The 16,848-nt window shown below is 36.9% G+C and overlaps 1 protein-coding gene across 1 annotated transcript in view; it reads left to right on the top strand.

Moving 5' to 3' along the window:
- Window positions 1-6,222: 6,222 nt before the first annotated feature.
- Window positions 6,223-16,848, top strand: part of LOC580339 (sodium- and chloride-dependent betaine transporter) — a 66,282-nt gene continuing 55,656 nt past the window's right edge. The window contains exon 1 of the mRNA XM_780405.5: window positions 6,223-6,431. The gene's annotated coding sequence lies outside the window, so the exon portion shown is untranslated. The remainder of the gene's footprint in view (window positions 6,432-16,848) is intronic.

Genomic DNA, 16,848 nt, shown 5'->3' on the forward strand with positions numbered 1-16,848 from the left:
CCATCAATGTCCATTGCTCAAACGAATTAGGTGAGGAGAGAACGTATACATATATTATACTCATTTCCAGAGTTACGAATTTATCTGATTAATGTAGGATAGCATTGTTGGCGCATCGAAATAAAAACCCAATATTAACAAGAGACATGTAGAAATAGAAGCCCTATAATCTGCTTACCTATGACACTACAATACTTTCATACCCCGTGATGCGCTCCTATGGGGACCCACACCAACATGCCCGGGGGAGAACCGTCTCTTGTATCATCTCCCGAAGACAGTAATCACATCTGGTATTATGTTGGGTTAGGTTGCTACTAGATGTATGGCCTACTTACACCGAACCATGCTAACGGCCGGTCAAGCAGTCCAGTTCATCTGGGGTGGTTGGAGGAATGGTCAGCGGTTGTACGAAAAATGCTCCGGCGACTAATTGCTCCGCGGTCAATATCCTATGGACCTACGCTAACCAAATTCTTAACTTTAACACTTTAACTCAAGACTAAACCTAACTAACCCTAATCCTAAACATAAACTGTTCATAAAACCAAACTGCATTTTTAAACCTGAGCCTATAGGTCTTTGAAGAAATACGACCCAGAGCAATCGTCGCAGGAGACGGCGTGGAGGAGTGAATCACGGACAGAAGATTCACGGATAAGACAGTCTTCGTTCGGTGTTCCGACTATTGCTTCGATCACATTATTGCTCCTGGCATTTCCAAAAATTAAATGCATGATTAAAAGTATAATGGTAGAGAAAGATAAAGAAATATGGCTTTGGTTTATATATCATAGCGCCAATAGATGAGTTTACAGATGTGTTTAAATTAATGTACTCTTAATCTCTACGATATCACAAAGCATTGTTATAATTAAGGTAACATTTGTTCATTGTTGCTATGTCGGACAAGCTTCTAGAATGCTTTATGGATGTCACAAGTAAAAAAACAAATGTAGCAGAAGCATGTTTTGCATTTTAATTATTTGTAAACTTGTCTATTTTACTGCACTGTTTTCTTGGTCGAACATGATTATGACTGAAAACAACATCATGCAATCATTTCGCAGCTTGTTTCTGATAATCCTAGTTTAGATCCGGTCTGTTAGCAGTTACAAATCCCGACGTGACAGTCCGAAGACTTGTCACAACATATTTTATAAACAAGATCAAACAAACATGAACATCGCCAAAATGTGTCTGTTGAAAAATTGCACAGAGGCAAATAAAATTATGTATAGAAGTTTCATAACGATGTGAGAAAAACACATTTTTCAGATTTAAGTGGCAGGACCATTGAAGGAGAGTCTTCATGCGTAGCAATGACAGCGCCCTGGTGAAGAAGAAAAAAATGAAATTGTCTTTTTCCATTTAACGTTATGAAGCAAGGAATTACAACATACGTCGATTGTAAACGGTAAGATTGCCCATTTTGAAGTCAGCTTTCAATATTATATTGGCTGTTAAGGATACATAATATGTATATTCACTTGTTAGATTGAGGCCTTTTTGATAGACAAACCTCATGTTCTCCGTCTCAAATTGATGCAATTGCAATCCCATCGCCAGGTCTCAATAGTAGATCCAATAAGACCGATCATTACTATTTGAAATGCAGCACTGATTGTTTCATGAAGACCTGCACAACTGCATAGATTGTGTATATTTTCCATTGTTACATAATTATTATAACAAGAAAAATTCAAATCTAGGCAGCGGAAAATGATAAAAATAATATATTTACAGCAAAAAATCACTAAACGGGATAAATATACAATGCAAACAAAAATGTATTGTGGAATCGCAACTTAAGTTTGGACACTATATAGGTTCAAATATTATGTTGTACTATTTTTTAAAAATATTAATGTAAGAATGAAGAACGTTGACAAATGCAAAAACAAATGACAAATGCAAATGACAAATTATGTTTCCCCAAATCGCCACTAGAATAGAGGAGAAAAAGTATCTTTTTTATTTTTAACAGTGGGGATTCCAGGAGAGGGCGGTCTGTTGTTCCTAATAATTGAGGAATTTTAATTCTTAGATACTTTAAAAAAAGAAAAAGATATTTCCATTCATGCTCTCTCCCTCCCCCACAGCGTAGAATGACACATCATTCTCGCAGATGATGAATTGCATCATCTCCAAGCGAAAGATAAACATGAATGCCTTCGCCACTTCCCCATCCATCCAGAACCTACATTGTTTAATAAATAGGTACTCCGCTGACCAGGCGCGTACGCAGGTGTGGTTTTAGGGGTTAATTTTTTTTAAATTAAAACAATTTTTAAAAAAAATGTGTGTTTTGTTTTTTTGCTAAAGGGTGAAAAAAGCGACATTACCCCCCCCCCCCCCGTTCCTAACTGAACGAAATATCGGTTGGCATAATTTTCCAATTTCCGGGACAAAATATATATATATATATATGTGTGTGCTCTTACCCCCTCCCCCCCCCCCCCCCCGCTTATTCAGCTGCTAGCTGAGTCGTTGCGAAATTTTCGGTGCGATTTTCAAATGTTAACCCCCCCCCCCCTGAAAATCCTGCGTACGCTACTGCCGCTGATACTCTGATACTGCTAATAATAATACATGTTGACTACATTAGGTTAACTCATATTGATGCTTAGATACTTCATCATGAGGGTATGTCACATTTTATCTCTTCGAAACACTTTATCAAATTTGTATTTTGTATTTATTAACATTTATTTCCTTCTCGACAGCACAATATAAAACACAATGTATATATACATGATATATGTAACAATTATTTCAACATAGAGTATACAGTAAATAATTCAGATACGGAAGGAGGCGAAAACCCGGAAAGCATAGCTTGAGTTGGGAACGCCCATAATATAAATTAACACAGATAAATAGATAATTAATGTATAATAGAATATATAAGTAAATAAAATAAATAAATGAATGAATATATAAATATAAAATAAAGAAATTAAAAATTAAAATATCTCGTGCTTTAAACATTGTCGACTCAAAACGTGTTGTTATGAAGACTAAATGAAAGAGAGTTCCAATTAATACATGGAACCCAGTAAACAAGATACATGGTTTATACGGCAGGGATTTATATGATTAAATCATCTCCTACCCTTCCCATAAGCAAGGATTCTCTGACAAAAAAATCAATTTGTCTGTGATCACTCACGCTCTGTTAGAGTCCGTGATTCCCTTGGTAGATCACGGGATGTGATGGGCCCGCAGTAAAGGAAAATTGTCTAAGCTTGAACAAATTGCTGCTTTTTTATATAGGACAGTATAATATTTGAAGGTCTGTGTTTCAATCCTTAATGTATCATCTAAACTGTCATAAAGGAAAGGGGTATACTGATACAGCCGTGGGTGCTGATCATAGGGTGGGGAGGGGTGGTAAGGGCATACGTGCCCCCATCTTTAGAAGAGCACGTCATACAATATCAAACACCACCCTGGCTTTTACAAAATCGGAGTGCGTCGTTTCCAGTAAAAAAGAAAAATACTGTAACAAAAATTTGTGTGCATGTCCAATCAAATGCATCATAAGACAAACATATAAATACAAGTCCTCAAATTCGTAAAATACAATTACATTCACCGTGGAAAGCAATCTATGTTTGTATGCAATGATTTTAGCCAATGTTATACAGAATTATCGCTAATGTTTGTTTGTTGTTCTTACTAATGTATTTTATACCCTTGAGGCAGGGTAATTTCTTGTAAACCAATCTTAGTTAAAGTATCCCTACGAGGAAATAGAATACTTGTTATTCTTTAAAATCATTTAGGTACTTATGGATGGATCGTCTTTGCATCCCTGAAGAAAAGATCTAAATCTGAATGTAAAGTATCCCATGATAAAACAAGAACTGTTTTTTTTTTTTTTTTGAAGGGGGGTAGAGGAAAGACTGAATCACAGAATAAACTCAAGATAATTGGAATTGGGAGGCCTGTTAACCTCAGCTATATGTCTTGCAAAAGGGTACCTGGTAGGAATTTATTCCTTGAATACCTATACTGCCTTAGGGCAGTAGCTGGGCTAAAAGCATTCAATGAATAAATTCCTATAATACTACTGTGTAGACGCCTTGAGCATCCCCTGGGATGGATACATGCGCAACATAAATGTAGCTATTATCATATTTCATTATGATACTCTTGTAATCGTGTGTTATAATGAAATGAATGATCATTCGATATCTTTGGTTAAATGAGGTAGTTCGGGTCTTGTATCAAAAACTATTTTAATATCTGAAACTTTGAAAGCGACCCCACCTTTAGTTTTATCTTTGCCATTATTTGTTATTAATGAATATCCTCCGAAAGATAAAAAGAGAGAGTGAGTCATTGGACTAGGTCTAAAAAAATTACATTTAAATCATTAATAAACGACTAAGTTGGTTGAAATAAATGAGAAGGGCCTTAAGTCAACAGAAAACATCATACATAATAAGGTTCTTCTTATTCTCAATCAGATTGATTAAAGTTTATATTGAGACTACATGTATTCTGATGAAGTACAGATAGAGCATCTATGGCATTTGATGAAGCAATCTTAGATATTCGATTTGGATGATACATACTTTGACTTCATTTTATCTACAAGAACGTTTCTTGCATTAAAATCTAGCCGGAACTCGGGAATTTCATTTGATTACGAAGATTGATACTATTAAATTCAACAAAGTGGGCTGCACTAGGCGCGGATCCAGGATTTCTTAGGGGGGGGGGCCCAATTTTTTTTTTGTCCCGAAAATTTGAAAATCGCGCAGGCCGAAAATTCGCTCGGGAGGGGAGGGGGGTAGTAAGCACATTTTTTTGTTGTTGGTCCTCGAAAATTTGAAAAACGCACCCCCCCCCTTGAGCGCCAAGGGGGGGGGGGTCAAATTGACGTGTTTTTAAACGTTTTTTTCCCCGGGGGAATCCCCCTGAATCCGCCACTGGGCTGCACCTTCTCTGTTGGTCAGGGAATTTTCAAGATCGTTATTTGGAGGAAAGATATTAATGAACTCATCCTCATTTGAAGTGGTAAATGCATGCATTGTAAAATCACTCATCGAATAAAGTTGGGGTTTATACAAAATGACTCTGACTTATTTTAATTAATTTGAATGTGAAATTATGTATTTCACAATTAAGTTATAAGAAGAAGAAAAAAAGAATTTGAGAGTTACGACATCTCGGAGTAGAGCTTCTGGGTGGTGAAATATTAAGAGGGGTTTAAGCAGTTTGAGGCCGGGTATGGATAGAACGACAATTATGCATACAATGTTTTGTATTCATTTAGCAGAGACAGTTTTAGGTGTGTTTTTAAGGTGTGAGCTTTGTTCTAAAGTTTAATGGTTTGATTAATATAATTCCAATATTTTTTTATTTTTTTTTAGCAAATGCTGTTCTCGTCAAGGGAAGATGATATTGATTTTGCAGTGCTTGTCCTGTAGGATAAGTCCCCTATTATGAAGCAAGGTTTATTTCTTAGATTTTTTGAGGATAAAACAAATTGTATTGATGTAATAAAATTTAAATGGGGGCAGCTTGGGGGACGATACACAGTTCTGATAAATTTATTCTTCTTTCCGATGTTGTGATTTCTAAAAAAAAAAAACTTTCAATCGAATGGCATGTGATCTGTATAGATTCTGAAATAATAACACTAATAATAATACACAATATTTATTAGGCGCTTAATACTGGTGTCTCTAAAGCGCACCATATTCTGACTAAAAAGATCGTACAGGGGTATGCAAGTGAAATAGCTGATCTTACTTCACAATACAAATAAATGTATACAAACAAAAAGTAATTAAACTGGATTGTACAGGGGTATGCAAGCGGAATAGATTATTAATTTCAATAACAAATGATTTACAAGAAAGCCTATAATAATTATTTTCTTTAGAATCTCGTTGAAAGCAAAGTATAAAGAAACGAAGAAAAATGTACACCGATCAAAACAAAACAAAAATGACGAGGGGCAATGAAATAGATCGATGACGTTCAATAAGGCAGCGGACGAGGAATGTGCGTAAAAAGCAGAATTAGAAAAAGAAGAAGGAAAAAACTTCAAGAAAAAAGAAACTATAAGAACAAACGTCGGTGATGGCGCTTCATAGTAGTCTCTCTCCACTCGCTCTTGTTTTCTCTCTCAAATATTTTGCAGCGGCGCACCGCGCTAACTGAGCTGGCGAACAATGATATTTTGCCTTTTATAAGTCGGTGTCTGCCTCCCAGTTTCGCACTACGGTTATCATTCATCTCGTGAGCGATCCGCATTGACCTGTGTTTGTTCGCCATCTCATACCTTGGACCCTCGGCGTCGAGAAATAGATGATTGTTTCCTAAAATTAATGAGCTGTTCGTGATCGAATTGGATAAGGTTTCACAAGACGTTTTTCTTGCTCGGAGGAAGATTTGTTCATCTCGTTGTTGAGGTATGTATGTACACAGAGATAATATATGCTCGTTTGTCTATCGTACGTTGAAGGTTGTTGTAATTCAGATTGCAGACAATGTGGTGGTTTGAAACGATAGGCAGTCTAAGGCGACCGAGTGGCTATAGTATGATATGATAATAATAATAATAATATGGTGGGTTTCAACGGGAACAATGGACATTAAACAGGAGAAGAGAGAGAAAGAGAGAAAGTGTGTGAGAGAAAATATTTTTTTAGAAGTTTGCGTTAACATTATTCTGTAGTGCAGTGGCACCACACAGGCCTGCCCATGTTGTAATATTAAACCTTGATTAGATTATGATATTATCGAATGAAACAAGTTTATGTTGATGTATATGACTGATATAACGAGGTTATTTAGCATTCATGAATTATTGTCGAGGCTGTTTATATCCATTTAATATAGTGCACTGTTCAGCCCAGGAAGGGTTCTCGAAGCTCATTACAAACAAAAAAGATCTTTAAACTAATAAAAACTATAGGTATTTGACAAAGAATTATATGACATTATAATAACGTGCACCTTTACTTTCGACTTCGCATTGAGACATTAGTCTGGCAACGATTTTCTTTGTGAGTAAACTCTGACCTGTATTAAGTTCAATCATATTTATTATTATTTTAATTCGTTTATTATGTGACTAAGTGTTTATACGCTATGTATTATATATAAAAATCTGTTTAATGAGTGTGCTGTCTGTGAATGATATGTGAAATTAATGGATGATATGTCTATGAAGAGTATTAGATAAAAAAGAAACAAGGTACTTTGGAACACATTCAAGTGGAAATGTTGTCAATTCGAACCCTGTAGCCCAAATTCAATATGAAATATTGTAAGGAAACCCTGCAGTGAAGAAGAAAGGTGTTCTGAAGAAGAAAAAACAGAAGATGAAGAAACAACCCAAAACAAATAAATAAACGAAGCACAAAATGTTCCCATCCATTATCACAGTCTACTAAAAAAAAACATAAATCGAACGGATTACTTCTAATAATTTTCCCCTCATGTTAACACCAGAAATGCTATTACCATGACATCTTCAACGACGGAGGAGGCCTAAGAAAAGCCATCGAATCAATAATATAAGTACTAGTAGTATTGTAGAAAGAATTAATGACATGGTAATGACGTTACCAGAATGTAACCAGATCAAAGAAGAAAACAAGAGAGAAAGAGAGAGAGAGAGGGGGGGGGGGGGGGAGAGAGAGAGAGAAAGAAACTTGCTATTGGACGTGAAAGTTGGATAATTCTGTTCGAGACTGAAATCCAAACATCAACTTGTTCCGGCATAATTAATAGCGTTTTTGAAACATCAGGGCCCCGTCTTCAATCGCAAATCCTCCAATAATTTATCGCATGTTTGCTGTCTCATATGTCTTATGTACATAGCTGCGATTGCCTTAAATCGCAAATAAGTTGCAATTAATATCAACCATTTATAAGCCGGGGCCCAGGTATAGAAATAGTTGGAAAGTTGTCGGAGAATTTTGAAATAATAGGCCTATTACAGGTTAACATCACTGTCGAACTTCCATTTACGCGAGATTAGTAAACGTGCAGTGAAACTTGGGGTTGGTTCATTGCGTCGTTCAGAAATCAGTTTAAAAAACCAAAACATTTGCGGATGAAGGATTTCTGGGTAATTATTGTCTCTTTTGTTCTCTCACGCCGAGAGAATACTTGAAGCATTGTTGTCATGTGTTGTTATTGTCTTGTGAGGTCTTATGCCAATAAATTATTGACTTGTGTATGTATCCAACCTTCGTGCAAAGAACCGAGGGTCACTTTGCCTGAGAACAATTGTTATTGATTTGGGGTCTGGACCATTTCGGTGGATTAGAATGAGGTTAATGGATCAGCTAATCAATATATTTTGGGATTAGCATTTGTCCCGTTTATGAAGACAGCCACGGCAGTCGCTTTCCCGCCCCTTTCGAATGGAATAATGAATAATGTAAGCATGTGTTCAAATCATGCAATACACGGCATCTCCTTTGCATTCACGATTCCATTGCTTCTTTATATTCCCAATGAAGCGTATAAATAATTTATCTGAGTGAAGAGAACAACAAACAGTTCAATGAATATTATTGAATGACATCCATTCATCCAATTTTTAGGTAATGTAGGCCTAGATTTAGATAATTAAAACAACAGGAGAGAACAGTAATTCAGAGTAATAGAACAGTATTTGTTAATAGTGTCCCGTCAGTGTTCAATTCATATGCGTTAACGAATGTACGTAACTATGTATACCTGATGTTGTACACTTGTGATAAAGATGATAATTTTATCGTTAACGTTTTGAGATATGGTTCTGTTTAGAGGATGCAGGAGCTGAGGGCATGTGACCCTGCTCAGAGAGAGAGAGAGAGAGAGAGGGGGGGGGAGAGAGAGATGGGGAGAAGGGAAAAGGAGAGAAAGAAAGAAAGAGAGAGAGAGAGAGAGAGAGAGAGATGAGTTGGGGAAGGAGGGGAGATAAAGAGAGAGAGAGAGAGAGAGAGAGAGACCCCAAAACGGTGGTAATATTAGAGAGAGAGAGGGGAGAGTGAGAGAGAGAGAGAGAGAGAGAGAGAGAGAGAGAGAATAGAGTGAGAGAGGGAGAGAGAGATGAATGCACGGGTGAGTCACGTGGTAAGTCCTAGCTTTCTCGGGACGGCACTTGACATACTTTCCACGCATTTTACGTCTACCTTAGATCACATAGATAAACCCTAAACATTGTGTATAAACGTACAAAGACATTCTGTGACTGACTGAACTTTCCATTTAATTGGATTATCTAAAGTTTTACCGCCTGTATACAGCAGCGTGGTGTTGGATAAGAAAGATGGAGAGAGAGAGAGAGAGAGAGAGGGGGGGGGGGGAGGGGAAGGGGTGAAAAACATACAATACACCACAAATCTTGACATGAGAGAGTGTAAAATAGCAGTATCACATTAAAAAATGCAATGATGTGAGCCCCATTCATATTACTTTACTATAGAGAGAATAGGGAGAGAGAGGTTTGAGAGAGAGTTTGGAGGTGTGGTGATGGGATGTTGTCTGATATCTCAAAATACCAGGATGGTTTAGTCGATAGATGACGGGCAATTGGTGGATGGTGTGAACCATTCACACATTACCTAACACTCAACTCTGATCTGACAGCATGCAGGACGGGTATTTTTGTAATCATTCGCAATGAGACAGATGCAATTCATGGGATCACGGACTGCCTCGTCATCAGTTTAACTGTATTCCGTCTGGTGTTGATTCATTTCGTTTGATCAAAGGCCTAACGTAAGCTTAGGAATTAGTTTTGACATTTATACCAATGATGAATTATATATTTTTAGATTTCTCATGGTATCATAACAATGTAAAGTCTCAAGGACGATGCGTGTTATGAGAAAATGTACACGCCATATGCTCAAGGACGGCATGAATTAATTTCAGAATTATGTTCTTTTTCAATGTCTATTGTCCCGACCTTCATGCAAAATGATGGATCTCTATTGTATAGGTCATGATGAATAGCTGCATCTGTTTATAACCCACTTATGTCTATAGGTGTATTGTATATTGATGAATTTGCAATATTATTCATGAAATATGCAAAGGGTCATGTAAATGTCAGAATTTGAAAAACAGAATATTATCGTTATAATTTCTATCTTGCGAGGTCTTCTCCAATTTTCTCTTTACAAAAAGTTCATAAACGTCCATTTTCTTATTTGCTGACGAAGGATTTTTTTATCTTCATACAAAATTATATATTTTTAGATTTCTCATGATATCATAATAATTTAAAGTGTCAAGGACGATGCGTGTTATGAGAAAATGTACACGCCATATGCTCAAGGACGGCATGAATAAATTTTAGAATTGTGTCCTTTTTCAATGTCTATTGTTCCGACCTTCATGCAAAATGATGGATCTCTATTGTATAATTCATGATGAATAGCTGCATCTGTTTATAACCCACTTATGTCTATAGGTGTATTGTATATTGATGAATTTGCAATATTATTCATGAAATATGCAAAGGGTCATGTATGTCAAAATTTGAAAAACAGAATATTCTCGTTATCATTTATATTGCGGTATGGTTCGTAAGATCGCAAGATACGTCACAGTGTTGTCAAATTGTGTTTGATTGATTAAAACTTCAAACATTTACAACTTCCTTATTTTTTTTCGGATTTTTGCTCACACGTTCACAGATATGTTTCACAAAGTTCTGCTTCTGTTTAAACCGGCATCGGATCAGGGTGGACTTTCCCTTGAAGTTTGGAATTGTTTTCCTTCTGGAAATTCTCCATTCGTTAGACAGAAATTAATTTCTAGTTCTTCCACAAACTTAAGCATGTCCTTGTTTATTTAGTAGGGTTTCAGTAAAATAGGAAGGGAAATTTGAAATTTATCTGTTTATTTCATTATTTAGTCAAACATGCTTTATAGAATAAAATTAATGAGCTAAAGATTGTTTTGAACAGCAGTAACCAACAAAAAACAAAAAACCCAACACAGTAAACACTAGAAAGTGAAACAAAATAAAAACGATAATCAATGATAATCATAGATAATGATACCATGACTGCATAATCTTTATATTGGACAAGTGTAGATACAAAATACTGCGTTATACCATACTATTATACTAGTTCTGCCATAAAGTATGACCAAGTCGAGCCTTCATTGTCTTTGTCCTTTCTTGTAGGCCTATGATTGAAGGGAGTATGAATGGAAATTCGCTATAGATACAACTTTTTGGGCGAGTGCCCGAGACAAATTTGTCCCATGTATCTGTCAGTGAACTCACCCTAGCTCTTTCGTTCTCTTTCCCCTCCACCGTGCCGACCTAATCGAATCATGTTAATCCAATTCTATTCAACTTATTAAGTTTTTCTAGATTAGACTACCCTAGGTGTCAGCCGGTCATTCCAATAAAGACACCTCCTCCCTAAAGGTGCTCTGTGTTGTTGTTATGCCTGGAGAGAAATCATTAGTTTCAGACGAAAGCGAGGACGAATTACGATTGGAAGGCGTCGATGGTTGGTTAGTATGGAGGAGGGATGGTGGGAGGCGAGGATGCGATAGGCGTTTAAAAACTCGCAGGATGATTAGACTTCTATTATTTCAGGGTAGTTTACACATTGTCTGATGTTTTTCCATCAGTCAATTTCGGAGCTATAGAGTCGTGTGAGGGGGCGACACGCTTGATGTAGGATGGTGACAAGTGTTATCATGTTTGGGAATGTTGTGATAAATGAGAAAATGATAGGAACCAAAATGAAAAGTACATTCTGGTTAATTTAATAACAATTAAAACAAATCGCCCTGATCTCATGACAAGATTGTGAGTTTCACCATTTTATTTGTGTAGTATATATAATGTGTTAAAAGTGTACCTAAAGACGATTTAATTATGCATTAAGTCCTATTCCTACTATATTTCAACATATAAAATGGATATATTACTAGCACAATTATCATACCATGTACTCCTGGTCCTCCTTCTCTTCCTCCCCTCGTCGTCTTCCTCATCCTTGTACTACTACTACTACCACTACTACTACTACTACTACTACTACTACTACTACTACTACTACTACTACTACTACTATTACTATTAATACTACTACCACCACTACCACTACCACTACCACTACCACTACCGCTACTACTACTACTACTACTACTACTACTACTTCTACTACTAATACTACTTCTACTACTACTTCTACTACTTCTACTACTACTACTACTACTACTACTACTACTAATACTATCACTACTCCACGTGCCATTGCAAAGCGTGGGTTTCGTTTGTTATTTCGAGTGTACATTTTGCAAATCTTATACAGGGGTTCGTTGAATCTAAAATAATAGATACTTTCGTTATATTATTGATCTAGATTATAACTGAATGTTCCTTTTATTTTTATCTACTTTTGTCTAGAAAAAAAAAATCGATTATAGTATGTATGATGCTTTTGATGGTGTTTATGCAGCGACCCTATTCAGACTAAGCAAATGAAGAAATCAATACTCCACAATAAATACGTGTGGAAGATTACCTGCAGAAATAAGAAGAGAATAATGCCCAATACACCTATATCGTCGTAATCAATAAAGTACATTATTATGAGTGACTATAACCAAGCTCTTTTATCCAATCGTTACCGACCAGGCGACCACGTCTCAGTTTATATGATGACTTGACTGCACGGATACTGTGATAGCCATACTTGAGCTTGAATAAGACAAACATGAAATACGATGATATCTTAATGTCGATTTATTTTCACAATTTTATATGACAATCAAACATTGATAACGTATGTGAAATAACTTGTTCTTGCCTATCCTCTTAATTAAACCAATATTTTCGATTGTTGTTCAGGTACACTGCAGAACAAACTTTTTTTTTTTAACGACCTCTCACAAAGAGAAGAGACCGGACATTAACGATTTTTGACCTAGCCACGATTAAAATCTGGAAAGTTAATTATGAATTATACTTCACCATCAACCAGTACTAAGGTTTCCTTCACCTCTCCTGTGTTGCTAATTATCAATGTCAAGTTACTACCGGTAGTTTAAACCATGACCCGCCATGACCTCGGACTCGTTTTGTGTCACGAATGATCCGTCAGCTGCTGCCCGCATTGCAAGAAGGCGGTAAGAACTATTGGCAGTAACGGCCTCCTTGCATACAGCCGACTGTCCATACCCGACTTGATTATCTCGGAACAGCCTTGGAAGGTCAAGTACAGCAACGGTAAGGACATAAGTATGGTCCACTTTGAACTTTCACATGATATGGGTCATTTCAATTCTTATGAAAACTGGTTAAGTCGTACAATTTCCATTCAAAACCGTTTGTATGACGTCTGTATAGAGGATACTCGGTATCACACATTGGGTGAAAGACTGCATTTTGTGTGTTTTTGAGCATCCCATGTGATTGAACACCAAACATAGAACCCTGTACGTTGATCGGTGGAATAAAGTAGAAAAAAAGGATTTTGAGGGGAGGGAAAATACAGAAAGAGAATATAGACCCAATTTTTAAAGTTAAAAATACTGTCAGCAAAAATAGCGATAGCTAGCCTAGCTCGTATAGTCATGGTAGTAGGAGAAATAGAAGCCAGTGGAACGTATAGCCACGAAGGTAGTATTTTAAAGATTTGGCTTTCCATTTGGATCTTTGATATCCTGTCTGCAATGATGTGAGTATTAATATTACATGTTATTTAATTGTCGGCGTATAATACTAAAGTATTTGTTGGATGGACCTCTCACCACGTATGGATAGGGGTCAGCATTAGAAGTATTAGGTAATATAATTCAGTTAACAACGATATATAATAAGTGCATCTCGTGACTTCTCGTCCAATGGGTACATTGATATGCACAAAAAGTTAGTTAATATCTCAATCTTCTGCTGGAAAATCATTGCAAATAAACCCGTTCCTCAAAGGAAATAAGTCGGGGTAGTAATTCTGATTTATACTTTTCTTTTTTGCCTTTGTGAAGTGAATATTTTTCCTGTAATTTAAGACAGCATGTAATGAATAATCTTGCAATCGAATACTAGTCAAACGTTTGGTTATGTACTCCCCTGTTCTATTTGGCAGGTGGGCAGGCACTACATGGTTGTCCTGATTAAAAATGCCCTTCATTTGCCTTTACAAATTTCTCTTTGATATATCCCCGGGTCTTCGGTTTATCCATCGGTAAATCCAATGTAGACCACAATCATGTAGACAAATTTTTTTTTGTTAATTTGATTAGCATTATTGTCACGCATGGCTTCTAGGAGCGTCGTACTTGACGCGGTATAATTATGTGTTATCATATCAATAGCATGACGTATTATCATTACTCATAATGCGTGGTCAGGGGTCACAAACAATTCCAAACTGTGATTCAATTGATTTTAGCGGATCAGTGAGCTATAAAAAAAGACATTTTGGCAATGTTCCATAAGGGTTCCTACATCAGAAAACATACATTGCAAATACAACATTCACAAATACAACTGATACACATCGTTATAAGCATACCACGTTTACCACGTTTACTATTAATCCAGAAATGGACTCATGACATTGCCCCTTTTATAATTTAAATGGGGGCATTTAGTTTTTAAGAAGATATGGAGATGTGAAGGGTACATGAAATACAAGATATCGATTGGTGCAAGTTTTCACCTCGGCATTGATCTTTCCATCGACTAAAATGCATACTTCTAATGCATACTTCTAATACGAGAAGTAGACATTTTGGCTCATTTTGGAAAATAATTATGAAGGTACTGATTACTTGCCCCTCCCCCTGCTTTTAGACTCAATACCCCAGTCACGAGGAGATCATGCAACACTAGACCGACAACAGACTGCATTCAAAATTGAAATACCCTGAATGGCAAAAAATCATTGGGTTTAAAGTCGTGTTGGCGGTGTCTGTTAAAGAATGAATGCACATTTTTCTCTTTTTGAATTTAAAGTTCAATTTCAATACAAGTTATTTATTTCACCATCATTTAAACACCATCATTTAAACTCACATTTGAAAAACACATGATGCATTATAATATTGTTATAGCGACAAGGAAAAGGAAATAACAACACTGTATGTGCTTGAAAGCTGCGGCGCATACTTCGTGCTTTACATTCAAATATATATTGTTCAACGAAGGACCCCCAACAAAAATATAACGTTCTTGAAGCTCTTCTTCCTTGTTTGTATTGTGAAATAAATGAATGTCGTTTGTTTGGTTAGATAATTATTATAATTGCTTTTTCCCTACAAACTCCGTGCGAGAGTTCTATTATCATAATCATGCTTTTTCATCCTTTTATTATGACTTTCGGTTTTTGTAATTGCCACGCATGCATACGCTTCTTGATTTTATTAATCTCAAAGATTGGTTGAGTATTATATAGCTATGTTATGCCTATTCAAAGCACGTGTTAAACACTGTTGGTGGAATTGTCACCATATCGGGCCATGACAAGCTAACTTAATATAGTACGTACAGGGAGCTCCATTATACGAGCAATCGTAATGTTGATCGTTTACATCAGGGCATAATTATTTAGGCTTATAGTAAAATTAGGGGTCCTAATAAGTTGAGGAAACGCAGTTTGATGATGCTCATAATTTCGATAAAGAAAGATTGCAAAAACTAATACAACTTTGTACTTAAATGAATTGTGTAGCACTAGCAGGGAATACTGTAAAACTAGGAGTGTGGGGGGGGGGGGGGTCAGTTATGATATCTGCCTAGTTTCTTATAATTTCACCTCTCATTGGAATAGTCTCACCATTTCTCATCTCATTTCTCATCTACAATCAGAAGGATTCACATATACATCGCTTTGCCCTGCTTTTTAATGGGGTTATAGTGTTATGATTGGTTTAGTGCCCCATGCTTATGACGATTTATAACGTGTAAGCATAAACTTCACTAGTCGTTTTATCGCCACGGTGTCAGCCTGTCAGCATTGAAAAGGAAAAGGAAATACTTTTTTGACAGACTCTGCAATCATTATGCATATTCACAATACAACATTTCGCCATGCGACCACTGACAGAGCCACAGAGCCACGTGTATGTGAAAGCACTACTAGGGCACATGGCGGGGGCAAATCGTGATTGAATTACTATGGCGCGCTCCCATGGCCTGGCTTGGTGGAGAATAGTTAAAGATCTTTGTCAGGAGCAAATCGGTCAAGTCCGAGAGTTCACTGCCAAATTTTCATGAATGAATGAGGTCACGAGGGGACATTATGCGACGTTTGCTAGTTTGGTACCCCCGTCGTATGTAATTGATGAGACGATGGAAAATCGTTTCTGTAGAGAGAGAGAGAGAGAGAGAAACCGAAATAGAGAGAAAGAGAGAGAGAGAAAGAGAGAGAGAGGGAGGTAAAGTGAGAGAGCTTATGCTGGAGTTTATGAATGAAAAGCAACTCACAAACTAAAGAGGTCATCAATTGTGACCCCCATGCACCGTGTGTCCCCCTTAGCCCTGTGAACAAGTTCAAGGAGAGACGTAGACGAGGGTACGCGTTAAGGTATGCTAATGCAGCTTTGGTATGGCAAGGAATTATGTATGAATGTTCTCCGTTCCTAACACTAACTGGAGGGCATTTCTAATGAATTTACCATCCAATGATTCACGCAGATGGTTTCGACGCTCTATTCGGAAACTTTCCCCGCCAAAAATACCCGAATGTCCCTGGAGCAACGTTGTGGGTGCCTTAAAAATCAATACGTTGTCACTGGCTTTAGATACCGCGGACAAAGGGTGGGATGTACTGAAGGAGAAATATACACTGGGACCTGGGTCTTTCTTCTGATGTTTCGTGTCCCGTTGAGAGGAAATTGAACGCCCTT

This window comes from Strongylocentrotus purpuratus, unplaced genomic scaffold, assembly GCF_000002235.5.
Source record: "Strongylocentrotus purpuratus isolate Spur 01 unplaced genomic scaffold, Spur_5.0 spur5_scaffold_5, whole genome shotgun sequence".
In the NCBI taxonomy this organism is placed as follows: domain Eukaryota; kingdom Metazoa; phylum Echinodermata; class Echinoidea; order Camarodonta; family Strongylocentrotidae; genus Strongylocentrotus; species Strongylocentrotus purpuratus.